The following is a 13,887-nucleotide window of genomic DNA, read 5'->3' as shown; positions in this document are numbered from 1 at the left end:
CACCTGGGCCCAAGGCTTGCCCCCACCCACCCACCCACCTCCCCTGACTGCCCAGGGGCTGGCCCAAGCCCAGAGAGACCTCAGGACACCAGGGGAGAGGAGCTGCTGATGTCACGTCCTTTTCCCAAACTGAGACCAATCAGGGAGAGGGCCTTGAAGGTTTATCAGGAAGGAAATTCACAGTTTGTAACTTTGGAGAGTGAGAGGGATGGGGGGGGTGGGGATGGGGGGGTGGGGGGAGATGTGAATTAGGAAAGAAACCTCTCAGCCGGTGGTGGCTTGGGCCAGGGGAGGCCTGGGGGCTGTGGAGGCTGGCTGCTGCAGCCTTGTGTAGCACATCTCCCAGCTCACTCCTTGCCACAGATCAGCCCAGTGCCCTCTGGAGACCCCACCACTCATGCCACCACGAAGGGGCTAAAAAAGCGTGGCTCTCTTTGCATGGAGCCCCTCTGGGCTGCTGGCATAGCCCCATTCCCTGACTGCATCCTTCAGCCCTCAAGCACATGTGGTGCTCATTTTCCTGGGCTTTCCTATGGAAAAAAACTCTCGCTGTAAATGTGCTGCCAGAGTGCGTGTTATGAAAAGCAGCTTTCTTTCCTCCCCCAAGAGCTTTAAATTAAGCATGATTGCACTCCATCCCATAGCTCAGCGCTCTCTTCCTCTACACTTGCTTTTCTGTTTTTTCAAAGAACTAACAGTGGTTGGCACAGGGTGGGGAGGGCCTATTATCTTTCCCAGGTTGTTTATTTTTTCAATGCATGTGTTAAAGGCTTCTCCCCTACTTCTTTTTTAAAAAAATACTCAAATGGGATTGCTCACTATGTCTCCCCACATGTCAGCTCTCTACTTTGTTCTGTCTTTGTGCCTTGACCATGGATTACCATCTTCAGATATATTCAATAAAGCAAACCAGGAGATATGAAGTACTTGGATTGGAAGTCTGGAAAGTGGGGTGCTAGACTAGACTCTGACTCTAATTAGCTGTTTATCCTCATCCATAAAACAAGGGGATTAGACTAGATGGCTTCTAAGGTGCCTCCTGCCTCTAATGTTCTATAATTTTGCGTTAATAAACCTTTATTAAATTATCCCCAAACACTTTCCATTCCATTAATGAACATTTCCATCTTTACAAGCATTGTCCTAGGGGAGTTTTCAAATTGACCTGAAGCATATTGTGTTAGTTTCCACATATACAATGAGACTGTCATCCATGAAGAATATAAATAGGACTAGGAGACAGAGTTGATAGTTTAATGCAAAAAAAAAATGCAGTAAGAATGAAGGGAATACCCTATCCATATAAACAGAAGAGAAATGTTTTAAACCACTCGGGTCAGGTCAATTCAAAATTAAACTCTAGGGACAGCTAGGTGGCGCAGTAGATAAAAGCACCGGCCCTGGATTCTGGAGGACCAGAGTTCAAATTTGACTTCAGACACTTGACACTTACTGGCTGTGTGACCCTCGGCAAGTCACTTAACCCTCATTGCCCCACAAAAAAAAAAATCAACCTCTAATCATCTACCTTTGGTTTTGCTAACAAATTTCTAGCTCTCATTTGGCACTGTGGTATAATGTACAAAGAGTCTGCCTCACATCTAGGGAAACCTGTGTTCAATTTCTGCCTTTGACACAAAGGGTCTGTATGACCCAAGAAAAATCACTTAAACTCTCAGTGTCCTTGACAACTCAGGCTATAAATTGCAAAGGTGCGACTCTACATTGGAATAGGGTTCCCTAGAGAGGCCACCAGGTGGTGCTATAGTGCACAGAGTGTTGGGTCTGGGCTTAGCAAAGGGCCTGTTGCATAACTAGCATTATTATTATTATAGAAGGTGGGTGATAATTACATTTACCTCCCAGGGTTGTTGGGAGGCTCAAATGACAAATTTGTAAAGTGCTTGGTACATAGTAGGTACTAAATAAATCCTTCCCTGGCCAACAAAATCACAGGTCCCTTCCCCATTTAGCTTTCACATTTGACAGCATTTAACTCTTCTAAAATATTGATTCTGACATTCAGCAAGCTCACCTACTTAATTACATCTCGGTTGGCATCTCAGCTCCCTCTTATTTGCTTTGTATACAGAAAAGCCATAGAAATCCAAACAGGTAATGACACTTCCTGTTCCAAGAAAGGTCTAAGAGAGGGCAAAACTGAAATCAACTAGAGATTGACTACACAACTGTCCCAACTCCCAACATTGTTCTGTGGTGTTTTAAGACTAACAAAACAGGGCAGCTAGGTGGCACGGTGGATAGAGCTCTGGCCCTAGATTCAGGAGGACCTGAGTTCAAATCCGACCTCAGACACCTAACAATTATTAGCTGTGTGACCCTGGGCAAGTCACTTAACCTCATTGCTCTGAAATTTTTTTTTTTTTTAAAGATGATTGAAATTTCCCAAACATCAGAAATGCCCATGTTTATACTGAAGTTCTCTGATGGGAGGCACATTCCAAATAAGAGATATTGTGGTACGGCACTGAATTTGTAATCAGAACAACTATTTGAATCCTGGTCTTCCATTTATTTAACCTGTGTGCCTCTGTTGTTTTTGTTTGGTATTGTAATCATGTCTGACTCTTTGTGACCCCATTTGGGGTTTTCTTGGCAAAGGTACTCCAGTATCTTTTTGTTTGCAATTTCCTTTCACAGCTCATTTTGCAGATAAGCAAACTGAGGCAAAAGGGTTAAGTGATTTGTCCATGATGACACACAGCTAGTAAGTTTCTGAGGCTGGATTTGAACTCAGGAAGATGAGTCTTCTTCACTCCAAGCCTGGCAGTCTATCCGCTGCATCACCTGGCAGTCCCTTGTGTGACTTTAGACAAGTCCTTTTTCCTCTCTGTTTCTCTCTGTTTCTGTCTCTCTCTCTCTCTCTCTGTCTCTTTCTACTCTCTGTCTCTGTCTCTCTGTCTCTGTCTCTCTCTCTTTATTATTTCAGGAGGAAAAGGTAAGGAGACAGTATGAGGGAGCAAGTCCTGGTCATGAGACCCTAGTGGCCTTTGGCCATCCCAGGCAAGGAGAGCTACCTCATTCTAGCTGTTTTGCCCTTCATGTCATGAATCCCAGTGGAAGGGGCCAAGGACATCAGAAGCCTAGATCCAGTTCCCCCACAAGGCGAAATCTCAGGATGGGACTTAAATTCTGATTGAGCTCAACCTAATCTCATTATTTTAAGGATAGGAATGTTACTGATATGCTGACATTGCTAGGGTCATTTAGGGAGTGGCAGGTAACATTACATTCGGTATTAATAAGTACTGTCTTCATATTGTGGTAAAAAGTTTTAACAGTCGGTTAGATAACGGAGAGACGCCAGGTTTTTTTTAGGACCATCCTTTTGGGGAGGAGACCAACAGCATGAGCTATGCACACCAGTCCGCCTGCGACGCAGGCCAGATTGCCTGCTGAGCACTCAACTTCTGGGGTTCGAGCTTAAAAGGCAAGGAGAGAACGGAAGTGGGGCCTTTTTCCTGCTTCGCTGGTCTCCTGGCTGCGCTGCACAGACAGACGCGGACTGGAGTTTGACTCGGCCCGGCTCTCGGTTAACAGCACGCACTTGACTTGGTCTCTCACCCCAAAGGTGGCCTTCCGCTTTTGGTGAGTTTTATACAGAATATAGACTAAGCCTAGACTTAAGACGATTTGTATTGTATTTCTACTTTCCTATCCTTCTAATCAACATCACCTTGTGACTACCATACAATAAAAGCTCTATCTAGAAAACCAGAAGCTTCTTCCATTTACTAGTCTGGGAGATAAATTAAGGGAAAGGTTAAAGAGGAGAGATTTATGATCTAATATCCAATTTTAATCTCACAATATTAACAATTATATTAACAATTTTGTCCTTATATTAATGATTTCTGTCCTTTTAACAATTATATGAACAAGTTTCTGTCAGGGGATTATCCTCTTGGAGGTGAGATTTGCAGCCAAGGAAGTGGGTGAGATTGCTTAAGGAGAAAGTATAGATTGAAAAGACAGCTACAGACAAAACTATGGAGGCAGATACTGACATTTAAGTCATACATGGAGTTGTAAAAAGAGGAAGAAGGGAGGCCACAAAGGGAGGAGAAGTAGGAGGATACAGTAGCTTCCGTGGCCAAGAGGGGACAGAAGACCAAGAAGTTAGGGATGGCCAACAACGTCAGATGTTGAAGAGGGGCCAAGGAATGGTCAAATGGGAAGCATTGCCACCCATCTCTTCTAAAGAACATTCTAGGGGAGAAATCTAGTGAGGACCCCAAGGACCAAAGAATAATTTTAGAGGTGGAAGGGACCCATCAAGTCCACCCCTTCGTTTTATAAACAAGGAACCCCAGAGCTGAAGTGATTTTGCCTAAGGTCACACAGCTTGTCAATAAGCAGAACTGGGATTTGAACCCAGGACCCCTGGCTCTTTATCGATGAATCAAGGCTTTATTCATCTCCTGTTTAGGGCCAGGCACTGTCCTAGGCACTGGAGATAAAGGCAAAAACCAAGCACAGTGAGCCACAGAGATGAGCAGCCTCTATACCACAAAGCAGAGGGGAAACTACTATTGACCACACTTTCCCCTGTCCCCTAGACTCACCTTGTCCAACCCCCATCCTTTACTCAGGACCTGCTTACCCAGACTTCTCTCCTGTCTGACTCCTGGCTCTCAGCCTTGTGACTTGGGCCGTTGCCCTGTTCTAACAGTTTCATTCCGACCCCTCCCCCACACACGATACACTTCTCAGGAACGAACAGGGCCGGACTCTTGCAGATGCTTCTCTGCCTGCCCACACCTGCAGCAACACCTGGCAGTCTCTGCTCCTCTCCCAGGAAGGTGCTACATGAAGACTGAATTTACCGATGGGGGACCTGGCGGCTACTCACTTCAGCCTCCACCTGGCCCCTTTTCTATGAACCCTCCCCTCCCCCACCAACGCCTGACAAACTTTTTCATCTTGGGCTCAATTTGGGGGAATGGGACTATGGGGGTTTGGGGGGCATAACAGAGCTACAGGCTGTGAATGTAGGCTACTCTTCTTAAAGGATTATTGGATTTAGAGATGGAAGAAAGATTCTCAGGCTCGGCCCCCTCATTTTACAAGGAATAACAAGCATTTCTATAGCTCTGAGGCTAGCAAAACACTTTACAAATAGGATCTCATTTGATTCTCATAACTACCCTAGGAGGTGAGTGCTCTTATCGTTCCCATTCTACAAATGGGGAAACTGAGGCAGAGGCAAAGCAACTTGCCTAGGGTCACACAATGTCTGAGGTTAGATTTGAATTGAGGTCTTCCTGACACCAGGTCCAGAGCTCTATTCAATCAATCAATCAGCATCATCATTTTATAGATTAGGAAACAAAGACCCAAAGTTAAGTGCTTTATCCAAGGTCACACAGTGAATAAATTAGTAAGTCTGGATGCAGGTCTAATGATTCCAAACCCAGCACTCTTTTTTACAGGTTCAACAAGTATGGGAGTTAAAAAGAGGAGAGCGATAAAGTGGGGATTAATTTTATAGGCTATGAGTATACTTTCCAGGGATGTACCCATAGATGATGACTTTTTGTTTGCAGATGATAGTGCACTCAATGAAGCCTCTGAGGCTGAGATGCAACAGAGTACGAATCAGTTCTCCGCTGCTGGTGCTAATTTTAGCCGAACAAGTAACACTAAGAAAACAGAGGTTCTCCACCAGCCAGCACCACATCATCCACACATGGAACCATCAGTTACAGCAAATGGAGAATATTTTATTCCTGCAGATAAGTTCACTTACCTTGGCAGTATACTTTGCAGGGATGTACACAGTGATAATGAGGTTGTTGCACACATTGCCAAAGCTAGCTCAGTGTTTGGGAGGCTCAGAAGGAAAGTGTGGGAGAGGAGAGGTATTAGACTAACCACCAGACTGAAGGTCTACAGAGCCATTGTGCTGACCATTGTGTTGCTGTCTGTCTGTGAAACCATGCCAGGAAACCGAATGAGTTTCATTTGCATTGTTTTAGGAAGATTCTGAAGATCACCTGGTAAGATAAGGTACCAGACATTGAGGTCCTTCCTCTCTAAAGCTAAGCCACCAAGCTTTCAAACTACTGCAGAGAGCACAGCTCTGATGGGCTGGCCATGTTGTTCAAATGCCAAATGTACACTTTCCTAAAAGACTATTTTATGGGGGGCAGCTAGGTAGCGCAGTGGATAGAACACTGGCCCTGGATTCAGGAGGACCTGAGTTCAAATCTGGCCTCAGACACTTAACACTTACTAGCTGTGTAACCCTGGGCAAGTCACTTAACCCCAATTGCCTCGCCAAAAAAAGAAGAAAGAAAGAAAAAGAAAAGACTATTTTATGGAGAATTCACAGAAGGCAAGTGCTCACATGGTGGTCAGAAAAAGTGATATAAGGACACTCTCAAGGTCTCTCTTAAGAACTTTGGAATTGATTGGGAGACACTGGCCGAGGACCACCCAGCATGGTATGCCCTCATCAGAGAAGGTGCTGTGCTCTATGAGCAAAGTAGAATTGAAGTAGCTCAAAAGAAACGCAATATGCACAAATTTAGAAAATCCAACCCAAATGTTCACAGGGATTATTTATACCCAATCCGTGGTAGAGCATTCCGGGCTGTATTCGTCTGATCAGCCATAGTCAGACACACTGTAACTTGACCCCAACATAGTGATGTCATTTTGGTCCTCTTTGAAAACAAAGGACAATAATCAAATCCAATCAGTTGCTAATTTGAGGTGTTTTTTTTCCTGTTTTTTATATTATTTCCACATTATTTCTTGCCTCCCTCTCCTTTTCTATTCACACAGCCACCATCCTAGTTCGGGCTCTTTATCCCCTCTCTCCTGCATTATCACAATAGCCATACAAGTGCAACAAAACAACACACACACAGAGAAATTGAACTATATACATGTTAGGACCAGATCATCTTGAAAGTATTCTTTTCAGTAGGAACTCTTTAATTCTTGGTATATTTGGAATTTAATATTTGCCACAATTCCTTTTTTTTTTTTTTTTTTTGGTGAGGCAATTGGGGTTAAGTGACTTGCCCAGGGTCACACAGCTAGTAAGTGTTAAGTGTCTGAGGCTGGATCTGAACTCAGGTTCTCCTGAATCCAGGGCCGGTGCTCTATCCACTGTGCCACCTAGCTACCTCCCACAATTCCTTTAAAAATTCTTTTGAGTTCTTGCAGCTATTAAAACATTTTTCAATGAAGTTTATGTTTCCATCCTGTTCAAAGTACCAATATCATTTCTAAAAGGAAATTATTCTAGATCTTCCTGGAGCAGGATTATAGTTCTTTTCCTTTTTTTTTTTTCCTTTTTTTCCTCGGGGCAATGGGGGTTAAGTGACTTGCCCAAGGTCACACAGCTAGTAAGTGTCAAGTGTCTGAGGCCAGATTTGAACTCAGGAACTCCTGAATCCAGGGCCGGTGCTTTATCCACTGCACCAGCTAGCCACCCCACTTTTCCTTTTTTTTAATCTCCCTACTTCTAGTCTCTCCACACTCCAATTCACTCTGCACACCACCAACAAAGAGATTTTCTTCCCCTCTAGAGTATAGGTGTGACCACTTTGTCCCTGTCATCAAAAAAATCAAATGTTTAGCATTCAAAGCTCTTACTGACCTGACTGTTCTGATGATTTTATACATTACTCTCCACCATGTGCTGTTACCCATCCATAGTGCTCTATTTGCTACTCTGCACAAATCTCACACCATCTCCTACCTCCATACATTTATACCCGCTGTCCTCTACCTCTTCAAATCCCTGGCTTACTTCCTCCTCCACTTTAGATTATAAAATCCTTGAGGGCAGGGATTGTCTTTTACCTCTTCTTGTATCTCTAGAACTTTAGCACAATACCTGGCACAAAGTAGGCGCTTAAATTTATTAATTGATTTATTGATTCAGTCAACTTAGCTTAAATACCACCTTCTATATAAAGCCTTTCCTGATGCTCACAGCTGCTAGTGAATCCCTTCTCAAAACTATCTGGTATTCATTTTCACTATGTGTATAAAATAGTAATGATAGTATTATATAATGCTTTAAGGTTACAAAACACTTTCTATGTCTTTTATTTAAGAATTGCTCGTTCATTGTGATATCATCTATGTAGGTCTACCTGTATCTATTATCTCCCCCGATAGAATGTAAGCTCTTTGAGGAGAGGGACATTTTATTTTCGGTTTTGTGTCTCCAGCACTTAGCATAGTGCCCAGCACAGAGCAGGTGCTTAATACAAGTTTTTGATTGATTCAAAATATTTCATTTATGGAAAATTTATTCATATACAACAGTTTAGAACAGTTAATTTCATTAACTGAGTCAACCAGGGGTTTGAGCGAGGTAGTATGTGATAGTGGGAAGAACACCAAATCTTAAGTCAGGGTATCTGTGTTAGAATCCTGCCTCTCACCAACATTTCATTTCTCCAGGCCTCAGTTTCTTCATCTGTAAAATGAAACTGTTCAATTTGTTGGTCTCTAATGACTCATCTAACTATAAATTCATTGTGCTAAACTTCACACAGGAAACATATATTTAAATTGGTTGACTGGGCTGCATGGGCCAAGCTCTGAATTTTAGAATTGGAAGGCACCTCTCATTTGCTCATTTTCCCTAACCTACACCCTAGAACATCCCTGTCCCCCACCCCAGTTCAAAGGATCTATATGATCAGATTTGTACTGGTGGGCTTCCCTATTAAGATGTTAACTCTTATAAGTGCCAACCCAAGGCCAAAGAGTGACTCGAGTTCTCAACCAGAGGATGCCAATCCTTCACATATCATCTTTAGGTACCAGGGAGGATCCAGACCATCTGAGTCTCCTAGAATTGTAGTTAATAGATTTGAACTTCATAGGGTAGCTCTGGAACTGACCAAAAGTCCAGGGAGTCAGACACATGTAAGGAAATGCATACAAGAGTTGTTCAGTTGTGAACTATTTATGCCCTTTATCTCGCTGCATTACTTCTTTTTTTTTTTTTTAAGTGAGGCAATTGGGGTTAAGTGACTTGCCCAGGGTCACACAGCTAGTAAGTGTTAAGCGTCTGAGGCCGGATTTGAACTCAGGTACTCCTGATTCCAGGGCCGGTGCTCTATCCACTGCGCCACCTAGCTGCCCCCCTGCATTACTTCTTACATGCTCCTGATTCTACCTCTCATCATGGCATGGAAGTGACCCTTGGTTCCTGCTCATACAATGACAGCAGCAAAGCAATAGAAAAGGGGGGTGGCAGCTATTTAGCACCATGCAGTTTTTATGTGGTCTAAAAATCCTCATACTTTAAAAATGGGATCCTAATCCAGTGTCAATCAGTGGGCATACCACTAGAGAAACTGAATCACAGCAATTTGACAGTATCCCTATAAATGAAATCAAGCAAGGGGAAAAAATGCAGTTAAATTGAAGAATGGTAAACATGTCCCCAGTGGAGAGAAAAATAAAAGAGTTGGCAAAGTTGATTTTATTATTTATACTAAGGCAAAGAGGAACATCATTTCATGACATATGAGTCACCTCATAATGTTGTGCTCGCCATAAACAGAAAAGTGACAGTACTGAAATCAGGAGGACCTGAATTAAAATCTGGCCTCAGACCTTACTGACTAAATGACCTTGGGCAAGTCATTGCATTTCTATTTGCCTCAGTTTCCCCATCTACAAAATGAGTATAATAAAAGTACCACCTTCCCAGGGTTGGTGTGAGGATCAAATGAGAATCACTTAGCACAGTGCCAGGCACATAGTAAGCCTTATATAAATGCTAGCTACCATTAAACATTTACCAATAACAATATACATTTATCATAAAAATAGATTATATTTATAAAATGTATTATATAAATATAATATATTTCTCTGTGGCAGAGAAACAAAACTGGATAGTATGAAGAACCTGATTCAATTAACATTTTTGAACACCTACTAGGTATGTATCAATAAGAATATAAAGATGAAAAATTAACATGTAGGCAAATGAGTAAATATAAAATCTATTTATTCAAATATTTTCCATCTTGTATTTTGGTACTTAGTCAATTCAGTGCAAACATGGGCATGGAGAAAAAAATTATGAAAAAGATGTTAGAAATTTCATTTAAGAATAAAAAACAGGGGGCAGCTAGGTGGCGCAGTGGATAAAGCACTGGCCTTGGATTCAGGAGGACCTGAGTTTAAATCCAGCCTCAGACACTTGACACTTAACTAGCTGTGTGACCCTGGGCAAGTCACTTAACTCTTATTGCCCTGCAAAAAAAAAAAAAAAAAGAATAAGAAACAAAAGAGGCCAAAAGCTTGAAGTTATAAAGAAACCTCACACCTGTATATCATGTATATATTAATCACCTACAATGAGACCAAAGGAGACTAGGAAACATTTTAACACTTTATCTCCTTGCCAAATAAAGTTTATATGTGTATGTATTTATGTGTATATGTGTGTAAATACATATATATATATATATATATATATATATATATATATATACACATACATATATATATATATATATATATGGTATAAAGGTTACCAGTGGTTTAAAATATAAACATCTTTGTAAAAACTTACAAAGGAAGATGATAAAAGATATGAAAAATACCATCAAGAAAGAAGAGAGTCTGGAGAGACCTCATGGCTGAGATAATATAAAGGTCAGCATGACCTCTGGTCAAATCCCACTTCGGGCAAATAGATAGATGCATATGCTCTATGTGACATTAAATCTGTGAATTAAAATGGCTCTATGAGCTATTAAATCACTTAACCTCTCAATGCTCCCAAACAACTCTGTAAACTGAGGAACAACTAGCTCCTTGCATTAGAAAAGGGAGTTTGAAGACATTGATTGGGATGGCAAGCACCAAATCATACAAATCACACACAAAAATGTAAATTGACTTATGAACAGGAAATGATTAGTTACCAATGTGGGAATTCCTTCTTAATGAACCACCAGAATTTTTAGAGTAGAGAAAATCAAAAGTAATGGCAAGTTAGAAGTAAGAATAAAAACAGGTAAGTATGTCATTCATTTATGATATCTTCAACCTGCCTAATTTCAATGGATAAAAGAACATACAACAGCTCAAACTGTTGTCATTTCTTGAAGAAATCTAACAAATACAAATTAATCACTACAATGAGATCAAAAGAGACTAGAAACCATTTTAGCATTTTGTCTTCTTGCCAAGTAAAGTTATATGAGATGGGGGGGCAATATTGGCATAGAATATAAATTTATTTATTTCTTTTGAAAAGTAGTTTATTATTTTCCAGTTACATATAAGGATAGTTTTTAATGCTTGTTTTCACAGGATTTTTAGTTCCAAAATTTTTTTTCTCCCACCCTCCCTTCCCTCCCTCCTCCCCAAGATGGAAAGCGGTCTGATATGTGTTATATATGTACTAAAATATAAATTTACTTGTAAAAATTTACAGAGGGAAATAACAAGTGAAAATATGCATAGGATAGTCTTACATTATGTGTATTGGTATACACATATATATATACATATATACACATATCTATCATCTATCTATCTACCTACCTATCTGAGTGCACAGCAGAGAACAAAAGAAAACCTATAAGGAAGCAAAGAAAAGCTGGGTAGCTTTGAAAACAATGTGTAGTATTTATTGTATAGATTTTCTTGAAATGGAAATTTACTGTATTATATTGAATCCTCTCATGTTCTGTTGTGTACATGAAACGTTCTTTTTTTCCCCTTTTCTTGTATTTAAGTTTAAAATGAATTTTAAAATTACCAAAAAAAATTAACCATATCATCAAGGCACTGTGATAGATGATAGCTGTCTAAAAATATGTAATTATATTTAAATTATAAATAAATGAATAGATGAATAGATAGATAAATAAATATATCGATCGATAGATTGATAGATAAGAAAGAAGTTGTTGATTAAATGATTCTGAAAAAGAGAAACTTAGAGGTGTGAACAGTTGCTTCTCTCCAAGATTTACTCATTGGGCACTCTACAGCTGAGGAAGCATACAAAAGGGTCTCCAGTATCCATGTTAAAGTTAAAAGGCAACAGGTTTAGGATCAGTTGAATATAACTTCATTATACATCTAAGATTTTGTTTTTTATTTATTTTGGAAGCAAACATTAATGCAAGTACTGAGGGGTTAGAAATGACAATATCCCTAAGAGACCTTTAACAAGTTAAAACATCTGTCAAATTATTATTTTCTAAATTTAAATAGACAATGAGCAGAATAAGTAAGGCTGTTGCTTTTAGTGTTACCTCTTTAATGTTTGGGTTCTTTCTCTGCAGAAGAAATATTATCCTGGCAGTTGGCAAACCTAGCTTCACTATGTAATTATTTCTAAAAATCATCAGGTTTTTGTTTTGTTTTTTGTTTTTAGTTAGAATTGTAACTAGGATAGGGCAACCATGATTTTGATCCAAGGCACCAAAATTTAGAGGGCACAATTTTTCCCCTTACAAAATCCATTTAACAATTAGTTATCTTTATTATGGTAGAATTTTGCCAGGAATTGAAAGAGAAATCTTATTAGCTCATAGTTTGTAAACTCCATTCCCTTACTTCCTGCCTGTCTTTTATTTTTTATGAAAATTAAGCCACCATTTCCCCTTCTTCAGTCCTGTTGTATTGCTCTCATTCTCCATGGTTTCCCTAGAAAAGACTTGGTATTAACACCTACCATTTCATTCAGGACCCTAGGATATATATAGTTCATCTGAACTTGGGGGATGCTGAACTGCAACAAGATGCTTTCTTGCTTCATTTCTATTTCTCTTGGATTCCAACTCTTTCTATTGGACGTTTTTGTTCTCTCCTTTCAAATTCCATTCTCATTCTCCTTGGCAGACAAAAATAAAATAAGAGTTGAATAGTTATACTGTCATCTCTTATTGTCATTCCATATACCTTGAGCACTAGCCCTTTGGGGAGACTTCTTCCTTTTCCAAACAGAGCTTTTAAAAATAAAATAAAAGCTATAAAAACTTAGCACATGTATTCCTTCAGCAGTGCAGAAAAACTGAGCTCAGCACCTAGTTAGCAAGAATAATTGGTTGAAGTAGGAAGCTACCATTTCCTGAATATTATTAAAATCCATTCTGTGAACCACTTTACCAGGGGTTCTAAACTTGGGGCCCATGATCTATCAGGGGGTCTATGGATATACTTCAAAGGGTCTAAGTTTAGATAGAAAATATTATATCTTTATTTCAATATAATTTCTTTGTAATCTTATGTATTTTATTTTATGCATTAAAAATATTATTCTGAGAAAAGGTCTACAGTCTTCACCAGACTTTCAAAAAAGATTAAAACCCTGTACTGTGGTAAGGAATTCTCTTCCTGCTCAACTGAATTTACTTTAATTAATATTTCCTTTGGTTTCACATAACTAATTACAAAGTTAATTTGAGGCCATAGTATGTGCTGCTTGCCCTGGCTGTCAAAATGACTACTTAACAGTTCTTCTTGTAGTGCCTGTACATTTAGCTAAGAGGCTCCTCCTGGATGCTTCATCAATCAATCAATTGATTGATTAATCAATACACATTTGTTAAGAGATTATTATGTGGGGTGGCTAGGTGGTGCAGTGGATAGAGCACCAGCCTTGGAGTCAGTACCTGAGTTCAAATCCGGACTCAGACACTTAATACTTACTAGCTGTGTGACCCTGGGCAAGTCACTTAACCCCAATTGCCTCACTTTAAAAAAGAGAGAGAGAGAGATTATTATGTTCCAGGCGCTATACTAAAAGGAGGAGGCACAAGGAAAGGCAAAATCAGTCTTTGCCTTCAAGGAACTTAGTCTAGTGGGGTGAAAGAAGACTGTGTGTGTGGTGGGGGAAGGGGGAAGGGTGGAGAG

The sequence above is a fragment of the Dromiciops gliroides genome, chromosome 3 (genome assembly GCF_019393635.1).
Source record: "Dromiciops gliroides isolate mDroGli1 chromosome 3, mDroGli1.pri, whole genome shotgun sequence".
Lineage (NCBI taxonomy): Eukaryota > Metazoa > Chordata > Mammalia > Microbiotheria > Microbiotheriidae > Dromiciops > Dromiciops gliroides.
Note: the sequence above shows the minus strand (reverse complement) of the source record.